Genomic DNA, 11,362 nt, shown 5'->3' with positions numbered 1-11,362 from the left:
AGAGTCTCAGGATTGGAATGGGAAGGAGTTGGATATCACATCTCATGCTAAAGGGAGGGTCTCAGGTTTGGAAGATAAGGATTTGGATATCACATCTCATGTTATAGGAAGGGTCTCAGGTTTGGTATTAGAAGTATTGAGATATCACATCTCATGCTATCGGAAGGATCTCAGGTTTGGTATAGAAGCATTGAGATATCATATCTTATGCTATCAGAAGGGTCTCAGGATTGGAATGGGAAGGAGTTGGATATCACATCTCATGCTAAAGGGAGGGTCTCAGGTTTGGAAGGGGAAGGATTTGGATATCACATCTCATGTTATAGGATGGATCTCAGGTTTGGTATTAGAAGTATTGAGATATCACATCTCATGTTATCGGAAGGATCTCAGGTTTGGTATTAGAAGTATTGAGATATCACCTCTCATGCTATAGGAAGGGTCTCAGGATTGGAATGGGAAGGAGTTGGATATCACATCTCATGCTAAAGGAAGGGTCTCAGGTTTGGTAGAAGCATTGAGATATCACATCTCATGCTATAGGAAGGGTCTCAGGATTGGAATGGGAAGCACTTAGATATCACATATCATGCTATAGGGAGGGTCTCAGTTTTGATATTAGAAGCATTGAGATATCACATCTCATGCTATCGGAAGTGTCTCAGGATTGGAATGGGAAGGAGCTGGATATCACATCTCATGCTAAAGGAAGGGTCTCAGGTTTGGAAGGGGAAGGATTTGGATATCACATCTCATGTTATAGGAAGGGTCTCAGGTTTGGTATAAACATTGAGATATCACATCTCTGCTATCGGAAGTGTCTCAGAATTGGAATGGGAAGGAGTTGGATATCCCATCTCATGTTATAGGACGGGTCTCAGGTTTTTTATTAGAATCATTGAGATATCATATTGCATGCTGTAGGAAGGGTCTAAGGATTGGAATGGGAAGGACTTGGATATCACATCTCATGCTATAGATAGGCTCTCAGGTTTGGAAAGTGAAGGAGTTGGATATCACATTTCATGTTAGAGGAAGGATCTCAGGTTTGGTATTAGAGGCATTGAGATATCACATCTCAGGCTATAGGAAGGGTCTCAGGATTGGAATGGGAAGGAGTTGGATATCACATCTCATGCTATAGGAAGGGTCTCAGGTTTGGTATAAGCATTGAGATATCACATCTCATGCTATAGGAAGGGTCCAGGATTGGAATGGAAGGAGTTGGATATCACATCTCATGTTATAGGAAGGATCTCAGGTTTGGTATTAGAAGCATTGAGACATCACATCTCATGCTATAGGAAGGGTCTCATGATTGGAATGGGAAGGAGTTGGATATCACATCTCATGCTATAGGAAGGGTCTCAGGATTGGAATGGGAAGGAGTTGAATATGACATCTCATGCCGTAGGAAGGGTCTCAGGTTTGGTATAAACATTGAGATATCACATCTCTGCTATCGAAAGGGTCTCAGGATTGGAATGGAAAGGAGTTGGATATCCCATCTCATGTTATAGGAAGAGTCTCAGGTTTGGTATTAGAAGCATTGAGATATCACATCTCATGCTATAGGAAGTGTCTCAGGATTGGAATGGGAAGGACTTGGGTATCACATCTCATGCTATAGGGAGGGTCTCAAGTTTGATATTAGAAGCATTGAGATATCACCTCTCATGCTATAGGAAGGGTCTCAGGATTGGAATGGGAAGGAGTTGGATATCACATCTCATGCTATAGGAAGGGTCTCAGGTTTGGTATAAGCAGTGAGATATCACATCTCATGCTATAGGAAGTGTCTCAGGATTGGAATGGGAAGGAGTTGGATATCACATCTCATGTTATAGGAAGGATCTCAGGTTTGGTATAAGCATTGAGATATCACATCTCTGCTATCGGAAGGGTCTAAGGTTTGGAAGGGGAAGGATTTGGATATCACATCTCATGTTATAGGACGGGTCTCAGGTTTCGTATTAGAAGCATTGAGATATCAAGTCTCATGGTATAGGAAGGGTCTCAGAATTGGAATGGGAAGGAGTTGGATATCACATCTCAAGCTATAGGAAGGGTCTCAGGATTAGAATGGGAAGGAGTTTGATATCACATCTCATGCCATAGTATGGGTCTCAGGTTTGGTAGAAGCATTGGGATATCAGATCTCATGCTATCGGAAGGGTATCGGGATTGGATTTGGAAGGAGTTGGATATCCCATCTCATGCTATAGGAAGGGTCTCAGGTTGGAATGGGAAGGAGTTGGATATCACATCTCATGTTATAGGAAGGGTCTCAGGATTGGAATGGGAAGGACTTGGATATCACATCTCATGCTATAGGAAGGCTCTCAGGTTTGCAAGGGGAAAGAGTTGGATATCACATTTCATGTTAGAGGTAGGATCTCAGGTTTGGTATTAGAAGTATTGAGATATCACATCTCATGCTATCAGAAGGATCTCAGGTTTGGTATAGAAGCATTGAGATATCATATCTTATGCTATCAGAAGAGTCTCAGGATTGGAATGGGAAGGAGTTGGATATCACATCTCATGCTAAAGGGAGGGTCTCAGGTTTGGAAGATAAGGATTTGGATATCACATCTCATGTTATAGGAAGGATCTCAGGTTTGGTATTAGAAGTATTGAGATATCACATCTCATGCTATCGGAAGGATCTCAGGTTTGGTATAGAAGCATTGAGATATCATATCTTATGCTATCAGAAGGGTCTCAGGATTGGAATGGGAAGGATTTGGATATCACATCTCATGCTAAAGGGAGGGTCTCGGGTTTGGAAGGGGAAGGATTTGGATATCACATCTCATGTTATAGGATGGATCTCAGGTTTGGTATTAGAAGTATTGAGATATCACATCTCATGTTATCGGAAGGATCTCAGGTTTGGTATTAGAAGTATTGAGATATCACCTCTCATGCTATAGGAATGGTCTCAGGATTGGAATGGGAAGGAGTTGGATATCACATCTCATGCTAAAGGAAGGGTCTCAGGTTTGGTAGAAGCATTGAGATATCACATCTCATGCTATAGGAAGGGTCTCAGGATTGGAATGGGAAGGACTTAGATATCACATATCATGCTATAGGGAGGGTCTCAGTTTTGATATTAGAAGCATTGAGATATCACATCTCATGCTATCGGAAGTGTCTCAGGATTGGAATGGGAAGGAGCTGGATATCACATCTCATGCTAAAGGAAGGGTCTCAGGTTTGGAACGGGAAGGAGTTGGATATCACATCTCATGTTATAGGAAGGGTCTCAGGTTTGGTATAAACATTGAGATATCACATCTCTGCTATCGGAAGTGTCTCAGGATTGGAATGGGAAGGAGTTGGATATCCCATCTCATGTTATAGGACGGGTCTCAGGTTTTTTATTAGAATCATTGAGATATCATATTGCATGCTGTAGGAAGGGTCTAAGGATTGGAATGGGAAGGACTTGGATATCACATCTCATGCTATAGATAGGCTCTCAGGTTTGGAAAGTGAAGGAGTTGGATATCACATTTCATGTTAGAGGAAGGATCTCAGGTTTGGTATTAGAGGCATTCAGATATCACATCTCAGGCTATAGGAAGGGTCTCAGGATTGGAATGGGAAGGAGTTGGATATCACATCTCATGTTATAGGAAGGATCTCAGGTTTGGTATTAGAAGCATTGAGACATCACATCTCATGCTATAGGAAGGGTCTCAGGATTGGAATGGGAAGGAGTTGGATATCACATCTCATGCTATAGGAAGGGTCTCAGGATTGGAATGGGAAGGAGTTGAATATGACATCTCATGCCGTAGGAAGGGTCTCAGGTTTGGTATAAACATTGAGATATCACATCTCTGCTATCAAAAGGGTCTCAGGATTGGAATGGGAAGGAGTTGGATATCCCATCTCATGTTATAGGAAGAGTCTCAGGTTTGGTATTAGAAGCATTGAGATATCACATCTCATGCTATAGGAAGTGTCTCAGGATTGGAATGGGAAGGACTTGGATATCACATCTCATGCTATAGGTAGGGTCTCAAGTTTGATATTAGAAGCATTGAGATATCACATCTCATGCTATAGGAAGGGTCTGAGGATTGGAATGGGAAGGAGTTGGATATCACATCTCATGCTATGGGAAGGGTCTCAGGTTTGGTATAAGCAGTGAGATATCACATCTCATGCTATAGGAAGTGTCTCAGGATTGGAATGGGAAGGAGTTGGATATCACATCTCATGTTATAGGAAGGATCTCAGGTTTGGTATATGCATTGAGATATCACATCTCTGCTATCGGAAGGGTCTCAGGATTGGAATGGGAAGGAGTTGGATATTCCCATCTCATGTTATAAGAAGGGTCTCAGGTTTGGTATTAGAAGCATTGAGATATCACATCTCATGCTATAGGAAGGGTCTCAGGATTGGAATGGGAAGGACTTGGATATCACATCTCATGCTATAGGGAGGGTCTCAAGTTTGATATTAGAAGGTTTGAGATATCACATCTCATGATATCGGAAGGGTCTCAGGATTGGAATGGGAAGGAGTTGGATATCACATCTCATGATAAAGGAAGGGTCTAAGGTTTGGAAGGGGAAGGATTTGGATATCACATCTCATGTTATATTACGGGTCTCAGGTTTGGTATTAGAAGCATTGAGATATCAAGTCTCATAGTATAGGAAGGGTCTCAGAATTGGAATGGGAAGGAGTTGGATATCACATCTCAAGCTATAGGAAGGGTCTCAGGATTGGAATGGGAAGGACTTGGATATCACATCTCATGCTATAGGAAGGCTCTCAGGTTTGGAAGGGGAAGGAGTTGGATATCACATCTCATGCTAAAGGGAGGGTCTCAGGTTTGGAAGGGGAAGGATTTGGATATCACATCTCATGTTATAGGAAGGATCTCAGGTTTGGTATTAGAAGCATTGAGATATCACATCTCATGCTATCGGAAGGATCTCAGGTTTGGTATTAGAAGCATTGAGATATCACATCTCATGCTATCAGAAGAGTCTCAGGATTGGAATAGGAAGGAGTTGGATATCACATCTCATGCTAAAGGGAGGGTCTCAGGTTTGGAAGGGGAAGGATTTGGATATCACATCTCATGTTATCGGAAGGATCTCACGTTTGGTATTAGAAGTATTGAGATATCATATCTCATGCTATAGGAAGGGTCTCAGGATTGGAATGGGAAGGAGTTGGATATCACATCTCATGCTATAGGGAGGGTCTCAGGATTGGAATGGGAAGGACTTAGATATCACATATCATGCTATAGGGAGGGTCTCAGTTTTGATATTAGAAGCATTGAGATATCACATCTCATGCTATCGGAAGTGTCTCAGGATTGGAATGGGAAGGAGCTGGATATCACATCTCATGCTAAAGGAAGGGTCTCAGGTTTGGAACGGGAAGGATTTGGATATCACATCTCATGTTATAGGAAGGGTCTCAGGTTTGGTATAAGCATTGAGATATCACATCTCTGCTATCGGAAGAGTCTCAGGATTGGAATGGGAAGGAGTTGAATATCCCATCTCATGTTATAGGACGGGTCTCAGGTTTGTTATTAGAATCATTGAGATATCATCTTGCATGCTGTAGGAAGGGTCTAAGGGTCGAATGTGAAGGACTTGGATATCACATCTCATGCTATAGATAGGCTCTTAGGTTTGGAAAGGGAAGGAGTTGGATATCACATTTCATTTTAGAGGAAGGATCTCAGGTTTGGTATTAGAAGCATAGAGATATCACATCTCATGCTATAGGAAGGGTCCCAGGATTGGAATGGGAAGCAGTTGGATATCACATCTCATGCTATAGGAAGTGTCTCAGGATTGGAATGGGAAGGACTTGGGTATCACATCTCATGCTATAGGGAGGGTCTCAAGTTTGATATTAGAAGCATTGAGATATCACATCTCATGCTATAGGAAGGGTCTCAGGATTGGAATGGGAAGGAGTTGGATATCACATCTCATGCTATAGGAAGGGTCTCAGGTTTGGTATAAGCAGTGAGATATCACATCTCATGCTATAGGAAGTGTCTCAGGATTGGAATGGGAAGGAGTTGGATATCACATCTCATGTTATAGGAAGGATCTCAGGTTTGGTATAAGCATTGAGATATCACATCTCTGCTATCAGAAGGGTCTCAGGATTGGAATGGGAAGGAGTTGGATATTCCCATCTCATGTTATAGGGAGGGTCTCAAGTTTGATATTAGAAGCATTGAGATATCACATTTCATGATATCGGAAGGGTCTCAAGATTGGAATGGGAAGGAGTTGGCTATCACATCTCATGATAAAGGAAGGGTCTAAGGTTTGGAAGGGGAAGGATTTGGATATCACATCTCATGTTATAGGACGGGTCTCAGGTTTGGTATTAGAAGCATTGAGATATCAAGTCTCATGGTATAGGAAGGGTCTCAGAATTGGAATGGGAAGGAGTTGGATATCACATCTCAAGCTATAGGAAGGGTCTCAGGATTAGAATGGGAAGGAGTTTGATATCACATCTCATGCCATAGTATGGGTCTCAGGTTTGGTAGAAGCATTGGGATATCAGATCTCATGCTATCGGAAGGGTATCGGGATTGGATTTGGAAGGAGTTGGATATCCCATCTCATGCTATAGGAAGGGTCTCAGGTTGGAATGGGAAGGAGTTGGATATCACATCTCAAGCTATAGGAAGGGTCTCAGGATTAGAATGGGAAGGAGTTGGATATCACATCTCATGTTATAGGAAGGATCTCAGGTTTGGTATAAGCATTGAGATATCACATCTCTGCTATCGGAAGGGTCTCAGGATTGGAATGGGAAGGAGTTGGATATTCCCATCTCATGTTATAGGAAGGGTCTCAGGTTTGGTATTAGAAGCATTGAGATATCACATCTCATGCTATAGGAAGGGTCTCAGGATTGGAATGGGAAGGACTTGGATATCACATCTCATGCAATAGGGAGGGTCTCAAGTTTGATATTAGAAGCTTTGAGATATCACATCTCATGATATCGGAAGGGTCTCAGGATTGGAATGGGAAGGAGTTGGATATCACATCTCAAGCTATAGGAAGGGTCTCAGGATTGGAATGGGAAGGACTTGGATATCACATCTCATGCTATAGGAAGGCTCTCAGGTTTGGAAGGGGAAAGAGTTGGATATCACATTTCATGTTAGAGGTAGGATCTCAGGTTTGGTATTAGAGGCATTGAGATATCACATCTCATGCTATCAGAAGGGTCTCAGGAGTGGAATGGGAAGGAGTTGGATATCACATCTCATGCTAAAGGGAGGGTCTCAGGTTTGGAAGGGGAAGGATTTGGATATCACATCTCATGTTATAGGAAGGATCTCAGGTTTGGTATTAGAAGCATTGAGATATCACATCTCATGCTATCGGAAGGATCTCAGGTTTGGTATTAGAAGCATTGAGATATCACATCTCATGCTATCAGAAGAGTCTCAGGATTGGAATAGGAAGGAGTTGGATATCACATCTCATGCTAAAGGGAGGGTCTCAGGTTTGGAAGGGGAAGGATTTGGATATCACATCTCATGTTATCGGAAGGATCTCACGTTTGGTATTAGAAGTATTGAGATATCATATCTCATGCTATAGGAAGGGTCTCAGGATTGGAATGGGAAGGAGTTGGATATCACATCTCATGCTATAGGGAGGGTCTCAGGATTGGAATGGGAAGGACTTAGATATCACATATCATGCTATAGGGAGGGTCTCAGTTTTGATATTAGAAGCATTGAGATATCACATCTCATGCTATCGGAAGTGTCTCAGGATTGGAATGGGAAGGAGCTGGATATCACATCTCATGCTAAAGGAAGGGTCTCAGGTTTGGTATAAGCATTGAGATATCACATCTCTGCTATCGGAAGAGTCTCAGGATTGGAATGGGAAGGAGTTGGATATCCCATCTCATGTTATAGGACGGGTCTCAGGTTTGTTATTAGAATCATTGAGATATCATATTGCATGCTGTAGGAAGGGTCTAAGGGTTGGAATGTGAAGGACTTCGATATCACATCTCATGCTATAGATAGGCTCTTAGGTTTGGAAAAAGGAAGGAGTTGGATATCACATTTCATGTTAGAGGAAGGATCTCAGGTTTGGTATTAGAAGCATAGAGATATCACATCTAATGCTATAGGAAGGGTCTCAGGATTGGAATGGGAAGCAGTTGGATATCACATCTCATGCTATAGGAAGGGTCTCAGGTTTGGTATAAGCATTGAGATATCACATCTCATGCTATAGGAAGGGTCTCAGGATTGGAATGGGAAGGACTTGGATATCACATCTCATGCTATAGGGAGGGTCTCAAGTTTGATATTAGAAGCTTTGAGATATCACATCTCATGATATCGGAAGGGTCTCAGGATTGGAATGGGAAGGAGTTGGATATCACATCTCATGATAAAGGAAGGGTCTAAGGTTTGGAAGGGGAAGGATTTGGATATCACATCTCATGTTATATTACGGGTCTCAGGTTTGGTATTAGAAGCATTGAGATATCAAGTCTCATAGTATAGGAAGGGTCTCAGAATTGGAATTGGAAGGAGTTGGATATCACATCTCAAGCTATAGGAAGGGTCTCAGGATTGGAATGGGAAGGACTTGGATATCACATCTCATGCTATAGGAAGGCTCTCAGGTTTGGAAGGGGAAAGAGTTGGATATCACATTTCATGTTAGAGGTAGGATCTCAGGTTTGGTATTAGAGGCATTGAGATATCACATCTCATGCTATCAGAAGGGTCTCAGGAATGGAATGGGAAGGAGTTGGATATCACATCTCATGCTAAAGGGAGGGTCTCAGGTTTGGAAGGGGAAGCATTTGGATATCACATCTCATGTTATAGGAAGGATCTCAGGTTTGGTATTAGAAGCATTGAGATATCACATCTCATGCTATAGGAAGGGTCTCAGGATTGGAATGGGAAGCAGTTGGATATCACATCTCATGCTATAGGAAGGGTCTCAGGTTTGGTATAAGCATTGAGATATCACATCTCATGCTATAGGACGGGTCTCAGGATTGGAATGGAAGGAGTTGGATATCACATCTCATGTTATAGGAAGGATCTCAGGTTTGGTATTAGAAGCATTGAGACATCACATCTCATGCTATAGGAAGGGTCTCAGGGTTGGAATGGGAAGGAGTTGGATATCACATCTCATCCAATAGGAAGGGTCTCAGGTTTGGAATAGGAAGGAATTGGATATCACATCTCATGTTATAGGAAGGATCTCAGGTTTGGTATTAGAAGCATTGAGATATCACATCTCATGCTATAGGAAGGGTCTCAGGATTGGAATGTGAAGGATTTGGATATCACATCTCATGCTAAAGGAAGGGTCTCAGGTTTGGTAGAAGCATTGAGATATCACGTCTCTGCTATCGGAAGGGTCTCAGGATTGGATTGGGAAGGAGTTGGATATCCCTTCTCATGCTATAGGAAGGGTCTCAGGATTTGAATGGCAAGGAGTTGGATATCACATCTCATGCCATAGGAAGGGTCTCAGGTTTGGTATAAGCATTGAGATATCACATCTCTGCTATCGGAAGGGTCTCAGGATTGGATTGGGAAGGAGTTGGATATCCCTTCTCATGCTATAGGAAGTGTCTCAGGTTGGAATGGGAAGGAGTTGGATATCACATCTCATGTTATAGGAAGGGTCTCAGGATTGGAATGGGAAGGATTTGGATATCACATCTCTTGCTCTAGGAAGGGTCTCAGGATTGGAATGGGTAGGAGTTGGATATTACTTTCTTGCTATAGGAAGGGTCTCATGTTTGGAATGGGAAGGAGTTGGATATCACATATGCTATAGTTAGTGTCTCAGGTTTGGAACGGGAAGGAGTTGGATATCACATCTCATGTTATAGGAAGGATCTCAGGTTTGGTATTAGAAGCATTGAGATATCACATCTCATGCTATAGGAAGGGTCTCAGGATTGGAATGGAAGGAGTTGGATATCACATCTCATGTTATAGGAAGGATCTCAGGTTTGGTATTAGAAGCATTGAGACATCACATCTCATGCTATAGGAAGGGTCTCAGGGTTGGAATGGGAAGGAGTTGGATATCACATCTCATCCAATAGGAAGGGTCTCAGGTTTGGAATAGGAAGGAATTGGATATCACATCTCATGTTATAGGAAGGATCTCATGTTTGGTATTAGAAGCATTGAGATATCACATCTCATGCTATAGGAAGGGTCTCAGGATTGAAATGGGAAGCAGTTGGATATCACATCTCATGCTATAGGAAGGGTCTCAGGTTTGGTATAAGCATTGAGATATCACATCTCATGCTATAGGACGGGTCTCAGGATTGGAATGGAAGGAGTTGGATATCACATCTCATGTTATAGGAAGGATCTCAGGTTTGGTATTAGAAGCATTGAGACATCACATCTCATGCTATAGGAAGGGTCTCAGGGTTGGAATGGGAAGGAGTTGGATATCACATCTCATCCAATAGGAAGGGTCTCAGGTTTGGAATAGGAAGGAATTGGATATCACATCTCATGTTATAGGAAGGATCTCAGGTTTGGTATTAGAAGCATTGAGATATCACATCTCATGCTATAGGAAGGGTCTCAGGATTGGAATGTGAAGGATTTGGATATCACATCTCATGCTAAAGGAAGGGTCTCAGGTTTGGTAGAAGCATTGAGATATCACGTCTCTGCTATCGGAAGGGTATCAGGATTGGATTGGGAAGGAGTTGGATATCCCTTCTCATGCTATAGGAAGGGTCTCAGGATTTGAATGGCAAGGAGTTGGATATCACATCTCATGCCATAGGAAGGGTCTCAGGTTTGGTATAAGCATTGAGATATCACATCTCTGCTATCGGAAGGGTCTCAGGATTGGATTGGGAAGGAGTTGGATATCCCTTCTCATGCTATAGGAAGTGTCTCAGGTTGGAATGGGAAGGAGTTGGATATCACATCTCATGTTATAGGAAGGGTCTCAGGATTGGAATGGGAAGGATTTGGATATCACATCTCTTGCTATAGGAAGGGTCTCAGGATTGGAATGGGTAGGAGTTGGATATTACTTTCTTGCTATAGGAAGGGTCTCATGTTTGGAATGGGAAGGAGTTGGATATCACATCTCATGTTATAGGAAGGGTCTCAGGTTTGGTATAAGCATTGAGATATCACATCTCTGCTATCGGAAGCGGCTCAGGATTGGAATGGGAAGGAGTTGGATATCCCATCTCATGTTATAGGAAGAGTCTCTGGTTTGGTATTAGAATCATTGAGATATCACATCGCATGCTGTAGGAAGGGTCTAAGGATTGGAATGGGATGGACTTG

This window comes from Ambystoma mexicanum, unplaced genomic scaffold (genome assembly GCF_040938575.1).
Source record: "Ambystoma mexicanum isolate Mex_15411 unplaced genomic scaffold, UKY_AmexF1_1 Mex_scaf5, whole genome shotgun sequence".
In the NCBI taxonomy this organism is placed as follows: domain Eukaryota; kingdom Metazoa; phylum Chordata; class Amphibia; order Caudata; family Ambystomatidae; genus Ambystoma; species Ambystoma mexicanum.
Note: the sequence above shows the minus strand (reverse complement) of the source record.